Genomic DNA, 18680 nt, shown 5'->3' on the forward strand with positions numbered 1-18680 from the left:
CAGAAAATATATTCCAACCAATGGTAGTTTTTAAAAAAAAAAGCTGGAGTAGTAATACTTATATCAGACAAAGCAGACTTTAAGACAAAGGCTATACTACAAGATAAAGAAAATCTATATAGCAATAAAAAGATCAGACAAATAAAAGAATATAATAATTGTAAATATCTATATACCTATATGTAGGAGCACCTAAATATATAAAGCAAATACTAACAGATAAAGGAAAAATTGACAATAATAGAAAAATTGTAGGGGATTTTAACACTCCATTTCTATCAATGAATACATCAAAATGCAGAAAATCAATAAGGAAAGNNNNAAGAGTGGCTTTAAATGACACATATTCAGAACTTTCCACCCCCAAACAGGAGAATACACATTCCTTTCAAGTGTAGAGTTTTCTGGTCTCTCCTTTGCTTTTCAACTAGCCTCTCCCAAGGAGGATTGTATTTATCATATCTTAGCTATCCAGGCATTGTGAATTCCCACAGAAGAGCAAAGCTGGAGGTACCATGCTTCCTGATTTCAACATATATTACAATGCTGTGGTATCAAAACAGTATGGTATTGGCACAAAAATGGCTGCCTAGATCAATAGAATGGAAGAGAGAGCCCAGAAATAAACCCATGCTTATATGGTCAATTAATCTATGACAAAGGAGGCAAGAATATTCAATGGAGAAAACACAGTCTCTTCAATAAATGGTATTGGGAAAACTGGACAGCTACATGCAAAACAATGAACCTGGACCACTTTGTTAGACCATACACAAAAATAAGCTCAAAATTAAAGACCTAAATGTAAGACCTGAAACCATGAATCTTATAATAGAAAATACAGTTAGTAATGTCTTGGACGTTGGCCTTAGCATCACTTTTCTGGTTATGTCTCCCCAGTCAAGGGGGAAAAGGCAAAAAGAAATTATTGGGTCTACATCAAACTAAACAGTTTTGTCCTGTAAAGGAAACAATTATGAAAACTAAAAGGCAATCTACTAAATGGGAGACGATATTTACAAATGATGTATTCAATAAGGGGTTTATAACCAAAACATATAAAGAACTCATACCACTAAACACCAAAAATACTAATAATCTAATTACAAAATGGGTGGAGGACCTGAATAGACATTTTTCCAAAAACATGCAGATGGCCAGAAGGGACCTGAAAAGATGTTCAACATCACTAATCAGGGAAATGCAAATCAAAACCACAGTGAGATATCACCTAATACCAGTCAGAATGGCTAGAATCAAAAAGACAAGAAATAATAATTGTGGCAATGATGTGGAAGAAGGGAGCCCTGTGTACTGTTGATGGAAATATAACTGGTGCTGCCACTATGGAAAACAGTGTGGACTTTCCTTAAAATATTAAAAATATAAATACCATACCATCCAGGGATGCCTCTGCTGGGTATTTACCCAAAGAAAATGAAAATACTAATTTGAAAAGATATGTTTATTGAAGCACTATTAACAATAGCCAAGATATGGAAGCAACCTAAGTGCCTGTTGATACATGCATAGAGAAGTGGCATGTGTGTGTGTGTGTGTGTGTGTGTACACAAAATGGACTATTAACCATAAAAAAAATGAAATCTTGCCACTCACAACATGGATCAATCTAGGTGGTATTATGCCAAGTGAAATAAGTCAGAAGAAGGCAAAAATCATGATTCCACTTATGTTTGAAATCTAAAAATCCAGAAAAACAAATTTTAAAAAGACTTATATAGACAACAAACAGGTGGGTGACAGAGGGGAGGGTTGCGAGGAGATAGACAAAATAGGTGAAGGGGATTCAGAGGTGTAAACTTCCAGGTTTAAAATAAGTCATGGGGGTGGAAGCACAGCATTGGAATATAGTCAATAATATTGCAGTAACATTTATAGTGACAGACATTAACTACACTTACCATAGTGAGCATTGCCTAATGTATAGGATTGTTGAATCACTATGTTGTACACCTAAAAGTAATATAAAACTGTCAACTCTATTTTTAAAAATTGGAAAAAACCGTATGAGGTATGAATATGTGTTTCTGTTAAGAAAAAAACAAGTAATTTTGTCTTGGTTGTTCCAGAATGGAAAAGAGAAGGAGGAAGGGACAGAGAGAGGAGACAGAATTTTACCTTGTGTAATCAAGGAAGCTCGAATGGGTATTAAAAATAAGGTTTAGTATTAGTAATGTGCTATGTAAAGGTAAAAGTTAATTTTCTTTCACTTACTAACAGGACAAAGTTTTCTTGTGCTATTTGTCTGCTTCTAAGATTATGAAGAGTTTTTCTTTACCTTTTAAGTAATTTGTCTAAAAAGCAAAGATTTTGTGTTTTATCAGAATAATTTCCTTTAGTTCATTTTTGTCATCAGATCATTGATCCTTAAGTAAACCTATTCCTTTCAATATTAAAACTGCTAAATTTTTCTCAGAACTATGTAACTTCTATTTTTGCCTATGAAGTCTTCGTCAGTTTGATTAAATAGATCACTAAATATTGTTTCCCAGTGACCTATGCTCCTACTTAGCCAAGTCTCCAAAAGTTTTTGATATTTTTGACAAACTTCCCAAAGCTAAATTCATTAAATGAAGGCTTTTTGAAAGAAACTGTACAAAATTCCAGAGGGTCCCTGGAACAGCTCAAAAGATTTGTTAAACTAATTAGACTTATTTTCTGTGAAAAGTATTGTCAAGTAAGTGATGATAAACCTTCATATATTATTTACCCATAAAATATAACCTAAGTTATTAATATGACTGTTATTACAGTATAGCTATATAACCGTGTAACCATAAAAATATAGTTACTAATATGTGTTCTAAATATTGTAATAAATTCCTAAAATTCTGATATGTCCTGACATAATGTTATCAGGCATAATTCTAGTTATCTTAAAATGTATGTCACAGAAATAACCAAATTTCTTTGTCAGTTGCACTGTAATGAAGTTGCATCTGATCTTTGAGCCTTTGTCATTTACAGAGTTATTGTTTTATTTGATAGTTTTGAAAAGGTGTTTATAAAAGTTCTTCATATTCAAGAAGACTCATGGAAAGTACTCTAGATTACAGGTTTCTGAAAATGTTCAGATTGTAAAACTAAAGGGGTAAGAATTTCTAGAACTAACGAAAAAATTAAATTCAGCCAAAACAAAAATGAGTAGCATGTGATTAAATGAGCTCATGAGGATGATTATAGTATTTGTGATTTTTTTGTTTTGCTGATTTTTTAAAGTTTTGTTTTGCCAGATTTAAGGAAAATTTTTCTTTTAAGCTAACTATGACTTACAGCACTTTGATAAAAATAAACCTCTGTGAACAAATTAAAACATTTATTTTTTCCACCCTACCTGATTCCTCTAGAACTCAGAAAATTTTAGTGAGTTCTTATATTTTCATGGCAGTATATTTATTTGCATATGTTCGATAAAAATCTGTTTTCTTGTAATGGGATATAATTAGAAACATTGGTTATGTTACAAAAGCTTTGACTGGAATGTCATATTTGAGAGAGCTATGCATAGACTCTGTAAGATCAAACAGGTTTAAAGAACTATGCTTGATATTACAAAGCCACTAAAACATCTTGGAAAAACAGCTGGTACCTTGCCCACAGGGTTTCCAACAGCCTTATCAGGTGAGTAAGAGATGCAGAAAGGTCAGGATATATTGGGAGCCTCAAGAGGAGAGGAATTCACCCACCTCTATAGCGATTGCAGGCAAGTCTGATGGCAAGTCTTTGACTTGGCTTCTTGTCCTGGAGACGTTTTTAAAAGTTCTACCAGTTGGTTAAGTATCCAACTCTTGATCTCAGCCCAAGTCTTGATCTCAGGGTTGTGAGTTCAAACCCCATGCTGGGTTCCAGTGTGGAGCCTACTAAATCAATCAATAATCTGAGACTCCTTATAAATTTTTGCAAAGCAGATTTTAAAAGAGCCTGAATAATCGATTGCTATTCTTGCTACACTTATATAATTAATCAGGCCAAGCTTATTGAAATTAGACTTATTTTACAACAATTCAACCTTGCTTTGGCTCTCTTTGCTGAAAATAAGGGTAATTTTAGAAGGAAAAATTATGTTTTGGTAACATACCTTTGTGGATATTAGATTCTAGTTCTGATTAATTGTCTTTGAGGGTTTGTTGCTTGCCTATAAACTGGACTGGATCCTGAAATTTTCTGATTTCCTCAAATATCTGACTATGACTCTCCAAATCAATGTCCCAATGTTCTCCCATTCTTTTGACTTGGAATCATTGAGAACTAAAGCTGCCCTTTTTCTGAAAGCCCTGCAAAGTGAAGCTAAAGGACTTTATATAATCTTCAGAGAAATCACAACAGCTCATGTTTAGACAAATTATGCCTGTTGTGTGAGCTACTCAGAAAGTTTCCCTAACTACCTGATGTTATCACTGGAGACATTCACACTTCAGGAGACACTTTAGCTCCTACATCTAGAAATCTTCTCTGAACTGTCTGCCCTCAGGATTCAGAATGGGTTTATATTATATTCCAATCATTAACCTTTTTTTGTTTGTTTCCATAGAAATGCTTTATTAAATACCTGATTTAAAAAAATTTTTTTTTTTACAATATAGGCCTACCTTTGGAAGCCCCTTGAAAGACCCTCATCCTGAAATTAGACACAACTGTTTAACTGTTTAAAATGACCTAGTCTCAGGTCTTAAAGACTGGTTCAATGAGATATGGAGCAGTCTGTCATTTTAGCTTCTGGATTGTGAAGCTTCTAAGTTTCCAAAGCAGGACCATGGGCAGAATTTCCTGCTTCAAAATAAGTCTCTTTTGCACAAGGATTCTTTTACGCTGATTGTTTTTAAGAAACTGCAAATCACAGGTAAAGCTCTGAAAATCAAATACAAGTTACGCTTTTGTAAGAGACATTGACATGTATAAGGCAAATCTCCATTTTCTGGATTTCTGGAAGAACATGTACCCTACACCCCTTTGCAATATAAATCCCTAATCCCAAGTGACAGACTCACTCTCTTTTTTGAGTCTCTCGAGCACTCCATCTGCTATTCTCTGTCACTCATGCTATTCAATAGTGTTTTCACTTTCTCTGGCTCATGTTTGATTTCTATCCCGCATGAAGCCAAGAACACTATTGGCTGATCCTGCAGGAACTTCCTCTGGTCCTCAGACCAAGCTGCCTACATTATCCATACGTCAATATGGAAAAAAGGCAAAAGCACAATGTTGAGTTAAAAAAGTAAATTACAAAATATGCCCTTTAAGATAGCATTGGTTAGATTTTAAACACACATACTCGCATGCATTTTTTCTATTTTTTACTAAACACTTGTGTGCATTTTCTAATTTTTACTATATGTGTACAGCTCAGTAAAAATGAAAATGCAAACATACATGTGCTTGCAAACACGCATACATGTTTACACAAATAGTAAAAATACAAAATAAAACATTCACGGGCATAACATTTTCCAAGTTCAGGATAGAGTTTAAATTGCAGGAGGGAGGGAGGGGTAGTGGGTTGTTATACAATTTTGCAAAAAGCGCAAGGCCTGTCTGTGCATATATTATTCCTTAATAAATGTTTCATGTTAAAATATACTTTGCAAAATAAAATATGCTAATAGAGCCATTTAAAAGCTCTATTTTAAAATAGACATTTGTCAGTTTAATGACAGCTATAGGTATATAACATTTCTGTTATGTTAAATGTTTTATGTGTTAAAAGTTAAGTGTTATGTTAAAGTTTCTGCAGTTATCCTTGTTAAATATTTTATATTTTACATTTAAAAAATTCCAAGATTAGAGATTAACAAAGAGATGGTGACTAACAAAAATAGTCTACCTGATACAGAAGCGACTTAAATTTTCTCTTATCAGACAAGTTGATGTAAGCAGGATATTGTGATTTAAAAATGACCTTGAGTGATTATTTTCATATAATATGGCCAACTATCTATTGAGAAATTGTCCCTAGGGAAGCAGTTTCCAATTCAGAATACCAATGAATGATGCTTTGGCAGAAAAATTGCCAATCTTGGCATTTAAGTCTTTGGAAATTATGATATGGGCTAATGAAGTCTTAAGAGTATATAACATTCAGACAACTGTCAAATTGGTTCCAGGCCTTGAGGGATCTTATGTTCATTAGCAGGAGGGTCATATATTAACACATACCCAGTTATTCATTTCAGGACACCAAATTAGCTTGAGAAAAAGAAAGAAAAAAAGCCCTTGTTAAAGATACCATGATGTTCAAGGTCATGTGAATGTAACTGACCTTAGCTCCCTAAATCATTTTGCCAGATGAGTGGATGAGAAAATGCCTTACAGCCCTGCAAGATGTAAATTACTCTTCGAAAACCCACATCCCCTTTATTAAATAACATACTTTTAGAAACTTTTTAGAAAATGAAGATAGATTTGTCCCATTATCCTTTCCTGTTCCTGGAAACAACTGGAAAGTAATGAAAACTGCTCTAAAATACCTTAAATGTAACAATCAAGACACTCATGTGCCTATTAGGATTTAGAATTAATGCATTCCTAGTCACTAGATTGCTAACATTGGCAGGTTATAGCAGGCCTAATTACTGAGTTGGCACACATAACCCACCAATTTCTAAACAATCTGTTAGAGATGAAAAAAGAAAATTTCAGTCTCAGAATTTCTACATTCTACTACTTTCTATCTTAAAACCTTGCTTGTTTTCGTCATAGCAATTATCACAATTGGTAAATCACTTTTGGTGTATTATCGTGTTATGATTTAAGTTTTGTTTTCACTCATCTCTAGAAAGAATTCACTGTTCAGAGGCCATGTATCTCAGTTTGCATTTGTATCCCCAATCCTTAGCATGATATCAAACAATAATAAAGCTTATTAAATACCTAGTAACTGAATGACTCTGAGTGAATGCAACAGAAGTTGTTACTATAATTAATGTTAATGCAAAAAAATACAATTTGGCAAAGAGCCCAAAGGCAAAAAAAAAAAAAAAAAAAAAAAAAAAAAAAAAACTAAAAAAAATTGCAAATAACACCAATGGTAAGAGAGTGGGAATATAAATGTGGCAACTGTTGGCAGTGCTATAGGAGCAGACTCCATTTAAAGGAGATTACTAGGCAATAATTTTTAGAGTAAGAATAAAGCAGAGAGATTGTAAAAAATTTGAGCATTGAAAACAATATCAAATGTGGTCCAAGGAAAAGAATCAGGAATAAATTCTTGGTTCTCTATCATAACATTAATAATAACAACATTATTATCACAATAAGTGATAAAGGCTTATTAATTTTCATTTTGGCTTGTTGTTGCTATTGTCAATGTGGCAACTGGCAGCTCATCTCTCTAGCTCAGCTGAGCTCTTGAAAGGTAGGTGTGTGAAGTAATTGGCTAAGTAATAGTATTGGCTAAGTAATGACCTATAGATTAAATGATATATTGAATAACATTTATAGAGAAATTAGTGTATAAATTGTTAAAAACATAGGCCCCAAATGGTGTCACTTAGACCAAGTTCCCAAACTGAGGCTTAATACCTAATCTAACCTTGCCCAGAAATGTCTTAACCAGTCAGGAATTTTCCAGAAAGTGCCAATGAGTCTGCTACGTGGAGCCCTTCCCAGTCCCCAAAGAAAGTAATAGGCATGATGAGACCCCATACTTTTCCCCTAAGGGATAGCCACCTTGCCCAAGCAATTCTTTTGTTACTAACTTTCTTGGCCCATTCTCCTTCTATAAAAACCTTCCATCTTGCACACCTCCTTGGAGCCTCACTCTGCCTACCAGATGGGATGCTGTCAATGCATGAATCACTTAATAAAGTCAATTAGATCTTTAAAATTTATGCAATTGAATTTTTGTTATTTAACTGATTTGGTGGCAGTGATGGAATCTGAGGTGAACTTCCAGCATCATTGGTGAACAATTAGAAACACGGGCGTGCTGTTAGAGTAGGCAGTCAGTTTGACTTTAACAGGATGCCTGGAGACCAACAAAGAGGTAGTCAAGACTCATTATCAGGACAGTTAGCAGCCTGCCTTGGCAGCATTCCACAAACAAGGCCACCAGAAGCCAGATCAAACCAGACAGGCCCAAAACAAAGGTCAGAGATCCTGCCAAGTAAGGGGGGTGGGGAGGTACAAAACCCTGTTCTCAAATCCCTTCCCCAAATAATAAATATCCCACCCTAGTTAACAATTGTCAATAAAACCCCAAGCACAGCTCTCCTTTGCGCTAACCCACTTTTGTATCTTGAAAATATGCTTTGCTCTCTCTTTAATAAATTCTTCATGTGCACCGATCAACCACTATCTGGTCTCTCTGAATTCTTTTCTTGTAACAAAACTTAGAGGTGACATCTCTGACGATGGACTGGGTGAAAGAAGCCACAGGGCCTAGAGGTCTGCCCGTTACTCCAGCAACAATGGTACCCATGAACCTTTGAATTCATTGTATTTCTTGCCATTTCTGAGGGCCGTTTCTAAGCTCCTCTCAGTTGTGAGCTTTTGTGTCTGTTTGAGCTCCTAATCTTACTCGTTTTCTAAGGTCAGCTTGAGCCAGCATGTGGTTATGCTTGGAGCCCAGGTAAACCAGCATGTTTGCCCAGAGCCCAACTGAGCTGGCAGTTTTACCCAGACACCCAGTGAGCTGTCAGAAGGGTCTGCTTGGAGTCAAGCCCCTAGACTTTCAGACCATGATGTCCCAGGTGGAAAACCTCAGTAAGATGCCGCAGGAATTGGTGGCAGTGCACACAGTGCCTTCTTGTGGCCAGGACCCAGTACTGCCAACATTACGCAAAATAAGACCTAACAACCCTGTGCAGCTTATTATTTTGTGCACCTTTATCAGGCTGTTGCTGGTGGGGCTCTCCAATGGCCAAAAGCCACAAAAATTGGTGAGCACGGGTCGAGCCCTTAAGGCTGTTAGAGTGCCCACCACCGCCAGAGGGCTCTTGTGGTAAGTTGGTCACAGAACTGGTTAGACTGATACTAGGTCACTCACCTCAAGAAAACTGTCATGCAGTGAGGTACACTGTAAAACACACAGTCCCCAAACCTATGGCATATCTCCTTCAGGTATTAGTTCAGCTCTGAGAAACTCGAAGTCTTAGCTAATGGATTTCTTCAATTCTAAAGAATCAAGTGCTACCTTTGGGCACCCCTGCTTATTTTAGGTCTAAGAGCTCTAGTCCTGGAGTTGCAGATACCTACCAAGATGAAAAAAAAAATTACTAAAAATAACCTAGAATTAGTGGCTGTTATGGGGAATGTTCCAATTAGACAAGAGTGTTCATTTAAGAAGTGCACTTGAAAGTAAGGATTCCCAAATTAAGCAAATGGAACGGGTTGCCTATTTTAATTGGTATGCAGAGGGTTCCGAAAGGCTTCAAGATTCCAAAATAGCCTCAATGAAAGATTTGTTACAAAAGACTAATGGAAAATTAAAAACACGAGAGGTACCTAAAACAAAAGACAACAGGACTGATGTGAATACTACTGCTCCCCTCTACTCTCAGGTAAAGAGAAGTAGAGGGGTACCTCTTGTGTTTTACTCACAGCCTCCTAATTCTCTGTCAGAACTACCTTCCTACTCTGAAGAGACAGTTAAATAGTTACCTTTTAAAATAAAACTGCCTGAGTTTGGAGGCAATACTTCTGAGATATCTTTTACTTTTTTTGGTGAAAGACTGAACTAAGCGCTATATTGAAGAATTTCCTACACAAAGGGAGGGATCCCAAAAGATTTTTTGAAATGCTTAAAATCCTCATCAGGGCCTAGAACCCTGGGCTGCCACACCTTTATCAACTTGTGTACACGTTGGTAGGGTCTGGTGAGGTCCAAAAAAATGGATGTGGGAAGCAGAAAGGCATAAACCTGAGAATGATATTTGAGATCCCCAGTGTCTAAAGTAGTTCTCTTATGGATCAGGAAAAGTTTGCAAAATAGCAACCAAGCTTTTAAAAGCCATTGCTAAAGTCTTTCCTGCCCCTACTGATTGGTCTATTATTTAAACATGCAAACCAAAGGAATATGAAAGACTCTAAAGCCCATTTGGAGGCATTCTTTCTGTGGTGTTCCAGCTTCCTTGCAATAAAAGAGGCCACTCTACCTCTTCTAGCTGCCTTAGTTGTACATGGATTTTCCCTCAGAGATTAGTGGGTTAATAAAAAATGCGAAAAACAGGATGGGAGGCCACAGGCCTGACTGAGCTCATAGCTCAGCATTTTGAAAAGGCCTTGGAGCAAGATTGTTAACAAATCTGCCAAACCGTTGGCTTTACAAGACCAGAGACCTAAAATAACATCTGGTCCCACACATTTTACTCTAAGGGTCCACCTTCAAAATGATCCCCTAAAGATCAATGTTTGTCCTCAAAGGACTTATGCAAATTCTACAGTTTGAGTGCCGCCCAAAGGAGGGACCCTGTGTGGGCCCCTCCCAGACTTGACAGGAGTCTAAAGGATTCGCTAGTAAACTGTTACCAGGAATGCCCTTAAACAGCCAAGATGAAACTGAAATTTGAATTAATAAAATCTTGCTGAATGATACCAGGCTACACTTTCTATCTTAAACCTTATTCTCACAGGATACAAATTCCTTAGAGTGAAAACAATGTTCCCATAATGGGAGTATCTAAATTTCTGAAGCAAAATTTGGTCAAATTGGAAACTCACATTCAAAACCTGATTTAAAGAAATGAGGCCTTCTCTCCTAAGCTAAATGTACCCAGAGGAAGGGAAGACATTCTCGTACATGCTTGATGTGACAGTCCTTTGATTTTTAGGCAACAAACTAATTTTTTAGAAAATTAAATTGTCCTTTTTTCGCAAATCTAGTCTTCAGAGGATGAAAAGTGTGGGTCCAAAAGGAATTCAGACCACCAGTCCTTCTTAGCAATCTCCAAATCTCTGCTATTTAGCTCAAAAGGCTTATAAGTATTGTAAAAATTCTGACCTTAAGGGAACAGAAATCTTTCCAGAAAGTGCTTACATTTTTTTTCCCCTGTGACTTTGAAATGTAAATGTTCAGTATTCTACCTGGTCTTTTCTAGAATCTCTTTATCTAGTCCATCTCTTTAAAACGCAAATTCCAGGGATACAATTCCAAACAAGTAAAAACAAGTGAAAGAGCCATTTAAAACTCTCCCTTGCCAAGGATAAATACAAATTTTAAGTATCTTCTCTTACAAATGTTAAAAGAAAGCTTTAGTCATCTAGACAAATAACCTTAACTTATTCCAGCTACCAAAAAAACTCAGATCCAACTTTCATAACTAGTGAATTTTGTACCTATTCAGTCATTTAAAAACAAGCTATAAGATCTTTGGTAACTTAAAACCTTAAAAGTTTTGCTACGTTAAATGATGTGTTTAGCTAAATTTACTAAATATTCAGATACTTTCCAAATAAGGTAAAATAATATTAATAAACATACATTTATCTATTTTTGGCTTCTTATAAAAAAAACCCTAAAAGATATTTGAACTTGTTAATGCCACATTGGAAAATTTAAGAAGGATATGCTTCTAGAAATTTTAAAATGTTTTCATAAATTTGCAAATTAAAAAAATGCTGATATGAAAGACCAGTCACAATTACTTCTTAGTTTTCACTAGAAATCAAAGTTCCCAAGGGTTAAAAATTGTAATTAATATATATAATTAAAATTGTTAGAAGCTCCATTTGTGCAGTGGAACCAATGCCCTGAGGCAAAGTCCCAAGCCCTTGAGGAGAAAAATGATAGAGACAGGACCTAGAGGCAAGGACAGTGATAAACAGGCTACTCCTTAGAAGCAGAGGGGCACAACATCCTGACCTTGTGGCTTCCAAGACCCTGGGGCTGACAGAGCAAGAGCCGCCTGTGCTCTCCTCTTCCACCTCTGCCCCAGGGTAGCCCCTAAACTCATAATACATTTGCATTGCGGGTACAGCCACCTCTCCCCATGGAGGAAGGCTGCCATGACAGTTCTGGCACAAACCTTACAAGTTCAAAAACTTCCAATGTGTGGGAGGAGTCCCCCAAATGACTGGAAGCAACCTTGGCTAGAGACCACCCTGTCCATGATGTAAGACCCATGTGCACTAAAGGAAAGGATTCCTGTAGACTCAGGGCCATTCCCACCTCTAGGCCTCCTGCTCTCCCACCTTGAGGACATACTGCTGCTTTAACAAAGTTGCTTTCTGCCATCACGTCGGAGCGCTGATCTCTAATCCTTACTGCATTAGTGCTAAGAGCTGAGACACAATGCTTTTCCCATTGACAAAACTGGGTAAGATTAAAACAAATTTATTAAAATTTTGTTTTCTCTGTGTTAAAAGGACAAAGTTTTCTTAGACTTTTGGGCTGCTTTTGATAGAGATGTTTAAATTTCTTCCCCTTTTAAAGTTTCATAATTATCTGTGATCCTATTTAAGCAAGTGTTTTAAAACTTTTTTTTGACAAACTTCTCCAAATCAAATTCTGAATGAAGACTTTCATTCATTCATGTCAAAAACATTGTTAAACTAATTATGCTTATTTGGTAAGTAAATTACACAAGAAGCATTGTTGAATAACTATTCCTAAACCTTCTATTTATTTGTAGGATTGTGACACATGCAAATAAAGTCCATTTTGCTTCCACAAAAATGGCCCTTCATTGCCAGACTTTTGTCACCCTGATGTCCTTGTGACAGGACAGTAGTCTGCTTTCAAATAAAAATAATTAAGATGGTCAAATAATGGTTGTAAATTCAGTGAATAGTCAGGGTATGGAAGCTCAAGATGACTGCTTAGCGCTTCTTGGGCCCCTGACAAATCCCATTGTTCAAATTTTACATTCCTTCACCCAACATGGTACATTTAAGAGGACTCAAATTATAAAACAGACTTTGGTATAGAGACTTGTATAAAATTACAAAAACAGTGTAACAGCAATGTCTGACCTGATTGGTCCATCATCCTGGAAAAACTGTTTCTGTTTGTTCCCAGAAGCTTCAGACCTCCTTCTGGACCCTTTAAACACCCACAACTGGACTTCATTAAATTGCTACTTCGTACGGGTTATCAATATGTTCTTGTTATTGTGTATGTGTTTTCCAGGTGGGCTAAAGCCTTTCCTTGCTGCAAAGCTGATGCCCTCACAGAAAAAAGAAATGAACAACAAAAAAGTTAAAAGAGCGTTTTTTCCACTTGGGGTATGTTTTCCATCATTTCCAGTGATCAAGGCACCTATTTCACTCGACAAATTATGAGCCTTAACAAAAATGTGACAAACTTCTTAAAATTCTATCAGTATACAACCTTCTGTGGACCCCTTGTTATCTCACGTTAATATGGCCAACTACTGTAAGCCTCTAGTGTCTTATGCTCCAGCCTGTTATCAGCTGGCTAAGGAAGTCTTCCTGGATCCTAATTCAAAGGAACCTGTCAGTCACAGTCTAAAGCCTGATGACTGTGTAGTCAGAAACATTATCAGAGGAAGACACCGTCAAGGCCCACTGAAAGTGGCCTCACCAAGGGGTCCTAACCAAGGACACCACTGCAAAAGGAAGAGACGTTAGAGACCTCTAAATCAAATTGACGAGAAAGAGAAGTAGCTGATATGGAGGTAGACTGTTTCCACCCAACGGACGGATCATGGCTTCATATTTTAGCTAAACATAAAACCCTTTCTCTTTTTCTTTTCCTTTTCTTGGCCACTGGCCCGGAAAGATACCCTCATCTGTATCTCCCACACCATTGCTAAGGGAGAGGGTTAAGCTCTTTTATTTCAGGCTAGGAGAAAAATTTAACTGTCCCCATAATTTTTCCCAAGCAAAATAAGACATCTCCTTGGTCAACTCTCCTGAATTTACATTGTTGAGTTAAAAACCTACCAGGAGGCTTTTCTGATTCAGGATTTACTCCTTTGGGCAGGTCCTTATTTCCCTGGTCAGGGATAAATGTAAATGAGACTATGATCAAGAACTCCTTAATTCTTCAAATTCTTACAAAATCTACTACTAAAGCAACAGCAGCATAACAAAGATTCTTAAACTCTCTAGCCAAAGCTGTCCTTGATAATAGAATAGCTCTTGATTATCTTTTAGCTAAGCAAGGAGGTGTCTGTGCTGGGTACAGCAACACCTGCTGTGCCTGGATTAACACTTACAGGGAAGTTAAACCTCAATTACATAAGAACAAGACACTTGACTTAAAAAGGTGACCACCTCCAAGAGGTCTTTCTTTGATTTATTTGATTTTGATTAATTTGAGTCTTTGGGACCATGGCTCTAAACTACACTCCAAATATTGGGAATTATCCTACTTAGAGTAATCATAATAATCTCCTTGGTGTGTTATTTCTCTCAAAACTTTAAAAATGTGTTTGCAACCACTAACCACCAAGCAAAGTATCTCCCCAAGACTGGAACATCTAAAGAAGAAACAAAATAACCAACTTAAAGAATGTGAACCAGAAGATATGACCTGTGAATATCACAGAGGGTAAGTGAAAATATTAGTGTCTACAGATGCTATACCGAGGAGCAAAAAAGCTGTGGGAACTTCAGAGCAGTAGCTGAGAATGATGTTAATACCTTAAATTGTGATCACATCTCTCCGTAAAGCTTAGATCAAAAGGGGGAAACTGTGAAAAAGTAAACCAGAGGTCAAAATGGTATCACATACACTGAGTTCCCAAACTGGCACTTAATACCTGATCTAATAGCAGTTTCAACTCCCCCATGAATATAATTTTAAACTGGTCATTCAAGAATTTTCCAATCTGCACATATGAGTCTGCCATGTAGGCCCTCTCCACCCCCCCCCCAAAAGATGAGATAATCTGCTTTATAAGATCCATTTATTTTCCCTTAAAGGAAAGCCACCTTGCCTAAAACAATGCTTTTTTTTTTTTTGGCTAGTAACTTTCTTTCTCCACCCTCCTTCTATAAAAACCTTCCATTTTGTACACCTCCTTGGGTCACACCCCTCTATTTGGATGCTGCCAATTCATGAGTCATGTAATAAAACCAGATAGATCTTTAAAATTTACTTTGCTAAGTAACAAAAATTCAACCAAGTAAAATTTCATAATACATTAAGGGAAAAAATGTTGACTAGCAACTAAATTACTTAGGATGATAAGAGTAATATTTACACAAATTAAAAGAAACAAAAGCTACCCAAACTACTTTGAACAACTAAGTCAGTTGATGGGGTCCCTGAGGTTCCTATTTGGATAACAGGAAAAATGTGTGGATGGTTGATTTTTTTCTTGTGCCACCATTTGGGCCTGCCAGATATCATACTATGTAAAGAGGCTCTGGTTAAGGAAAATCCAGTTCAGTTCAGCACAGTCTATAGTTTTTTGTTTTTGTTTTTTATTAGATTTTAAAGGAGAACTAGAAAAATAAATTTTGAAAGAACCAATAGATTCTAATAAAATATTTTTCAAAATTAAACTGTCAGTTGTATGTAGATACTCATTTGTTTTGTTAACAAAACATAGTTGTTTTTTTTCTTTTCATTTTCACGCAGGTGTTTTCACATCTTGAAAACATGTTTTTGTTGGTTGTGCCCATCTGTCTATCCTGTAATTTTTTTTTTTCTGGCCATGAAGATTTGAATTAAACACTCACATTCCTCATTTCAGAGCCATTTCTATCACCGTGTTTACATGTTGTACAGTAAATTGTCTATTTTGAAATCAGTTTCTCCCTGTAGCCTATGCCTTGTCCTCGTATTCTGACAAAGTACTCAATAAATGCATGTTAATGAACATTAACACTGAATCTTTCTTGCCGATATGAAGCTCATAAAAAAAAAAAAACCCACATTAAAGATCAAAACCCACTTCAAATTCATTCATTCATTTAAAAGAATTTTAAAACCATTTGTTTGGAGTCCCATCATAAAATGTGTATTTTATGTGAGTTTTCAGCTGTCTCAACCAATGTGTGAACAAAGAAGTTTGCATTACAGTGTCAGCGGTACTAGGAAATCTGTTTTACATTAAATCATGCAAAGGCTGTTTTCAGCTTTGGCTCACGTTCTATTTTACAGTAATGAAAACAGTCCATAAAAGAACATTGAGAAGCACATATTATGTTCACCAACTCTTAATAATATTAAAAACTACTCATGAAAAGGAAATGTTGGAAATTACATACAAATAGTTTCTGAATAGTCTAATTTTCATTGTATCAGTACTTTATTTGCTAAGTGCTATGAAAATTAATAACAGAAAACCTACCTAAATGGAGTCAGGAGATTTCAGCAGAAGGAGCTTTCACACCATACCACTCCTAGTCAATTGCAGATGCAATAAGAAGACACAGACTTGACCTTGCATGTGGATACTACTTTCCTATCCCAGCTAGAGGAAGACACACTTTCCTTAACCCTGGCAATAGCTCAGCCGAGAGAAGCCACTATACTTCAAATCCTTAACTTACTCCAACTGACTTTTAATTTATAACAGCCTTCCCAACTAACCTGTTTTCTCCATAAAAAAGCCTGTATCTGGTTTTCTGGACCCCCCCCCCCACCCAGTTTTGCTTGCAGTTTGTCCTGGATTGCAATTCTCAAAATTTTATTTCCAAATGAATCCATTTTTGCTGATAAAATAACTAGTTTTAATTTTTAAGGTTAACATTTCTTGGTGGCAATGATGGGATCCAGAGAGGACCCCCAGTCCTGGGTTTGGTGAGCAACTCTGGGTTAGGGTGGTTTCTTGCCAACCTGGGGTTTGAGAATAAATTTTCTCCTGGATTTTGAGCTCCACACCTTGCACCTGAGCTCTGCAGGCTGTACTCAGGGTCTATTTTAAGGCATGATGATGTGTTTTCTTTTCTTTTTTCCTTTCTTTCTTTCTCACTCTTTTAATCTCTGCAACTACTCATTTGGCTTCAGTACAACTCATTTTCAGGACTGGACTGTTTCTGTGTTGGCCTTCAGTCTAATTCCCGTTTGAAAGCAGACCGTTCCTACTGAAATTGTGCTAGCCTTAGGTTTCGTTCCTTCTCAAAACCAGACTGTTCCTATTGAAACTGTACCAGTTTCAACTGTGTTGACCTCAGTCCAAATCCCTTTTGGGATTAGACTGTTCCAATTGGAACTGTGCCTGATTCTTTTCTTTTACGATTTAGTGAAAATTATGTAAATTCATTACCTAAATATATAGAGTACCATGTTAATCCTTACATGCTTTTTAAAGATTTTATTTATTTGAGAGAGAGAGCATGAGTCGGTGATGGGGGGAGGAGGGGCAGAGGAAGAGGGAGAAGCAGACTCTCCACTGAGCAGGGAGCCTGACATGGGGCTCTGGGGCTTGATCCCAGGACCTTGGGATCATGACCTGAGCCAAAGGCAGAAGTTTAACTGACTGATCCACCCAGGTGCCCCATGTTTGTTTTAAGATTTTATGTATTTATTGTAGAGATTGAGGAGGGGTGGGGAGCAGAGGGAGAGGGAGAAGCAGACTCTGCATTAAGTGCAGACCCTGACACAGGGCTCGATCCCATGACCCTGAGACGAAATCAATAGTCAGATGCTCAACCAACTGAGCCACCCAAGTGCCCCTATCCTTACATGCTTCTAAACTATTTTGTGACAAAATAAGCATGATCAAAGTAATTGTATGAGAATGAGAAGGACCAAGAGAGGCACCAGAAAGTATTCTAGAAAGAAAAAAACACAGAGGAGAGTTGGTACCAAAATTAGCAGTTAATCAGAACCAACAATGCTCTAAAACTATATGGAATTAATTGTAATTCCTAGAATATTCCAGGCTGTTTCTTACCTCCTCTATGCTTTCCTTTCTATCTGTATCCCTCACCTTTTTTATGTCTTAAGATAAATAAAATCTTTAAAAAAAAAATGGTTATCAGAGAGAGAGAGAGCACACAAGCAAGGGGAGTGACAGGCAGAGGGAGAAGCAGGCTTCCCGCTGAGCAAGGAACTGGATGCAGGACTTGATCCCTGGACCCTGGGATCATGACCTGAGCTGAAGGCAGATACTTAACTGACTGAGCCACCCAGGTGCCCCAAGATAACCATTTTTTTTTAAAGCTTTCAATTTTTTTTAAATTTAATGTATTTATTTTTATGTAATCTCTACACCAAATGTGGAGCTCGAACTCACGACCCCAAAATCAAGAATTGCATGCTCTTCCAATTGAGTCAGCCGGGCACCCCTAAGATAGCCATTATTCATCATTCATTAATATATTTTCCTCACTGTGGCCTTTCTTATCCTCCAAATTTATATTTTTCTATAATCTTTAATACTTTCACTTAAATAATATTTTAATTACATACATATATATGATATACATATCAAAGAACAAAATCCATTATTTATGACTATGTTCTTAGTACCTAACACACTTCCTACTTCATGGTAAGTGCCTAAACTGGTGAAGGAGAGTCTTTCCCATTATACTATAGGGTCCAGGGAGCTCAGAGAACAGGTTAAATATCACATAACCAAATGTCTAATTATGTGGCCAAAATATGGTAATGGGGATGAATTGTATATAATATGGAAAATCAAATACATTTTCTTCATCAAAATCAGATATCAAAAAATGATCTGTAGTTCAGATTGAAAAATCATCATTAGAAGGCAGAATCTGTTAATTGTGGAGCAAGTAACCCATGGCAACTTGTAACTTGCTTTCTGCATTGGGACTATATATACCTAAGATGTTGA

Source organism: Ursus maritimus, unplaced genomic scaffold (genome assembly GCF_017311325.1).
Source record: "Ursus maritimus isolate PB19 unplaced genomic scaffold, ASM1731132v1 scaffold_4, whole genome shotgun sequence".
NCBI classification, from domain to species: Eukaryota; Metazoa; Chordata; class Mammalia; order Carnivora; family Ursidae; genus Ursus; species Ursus maritimus.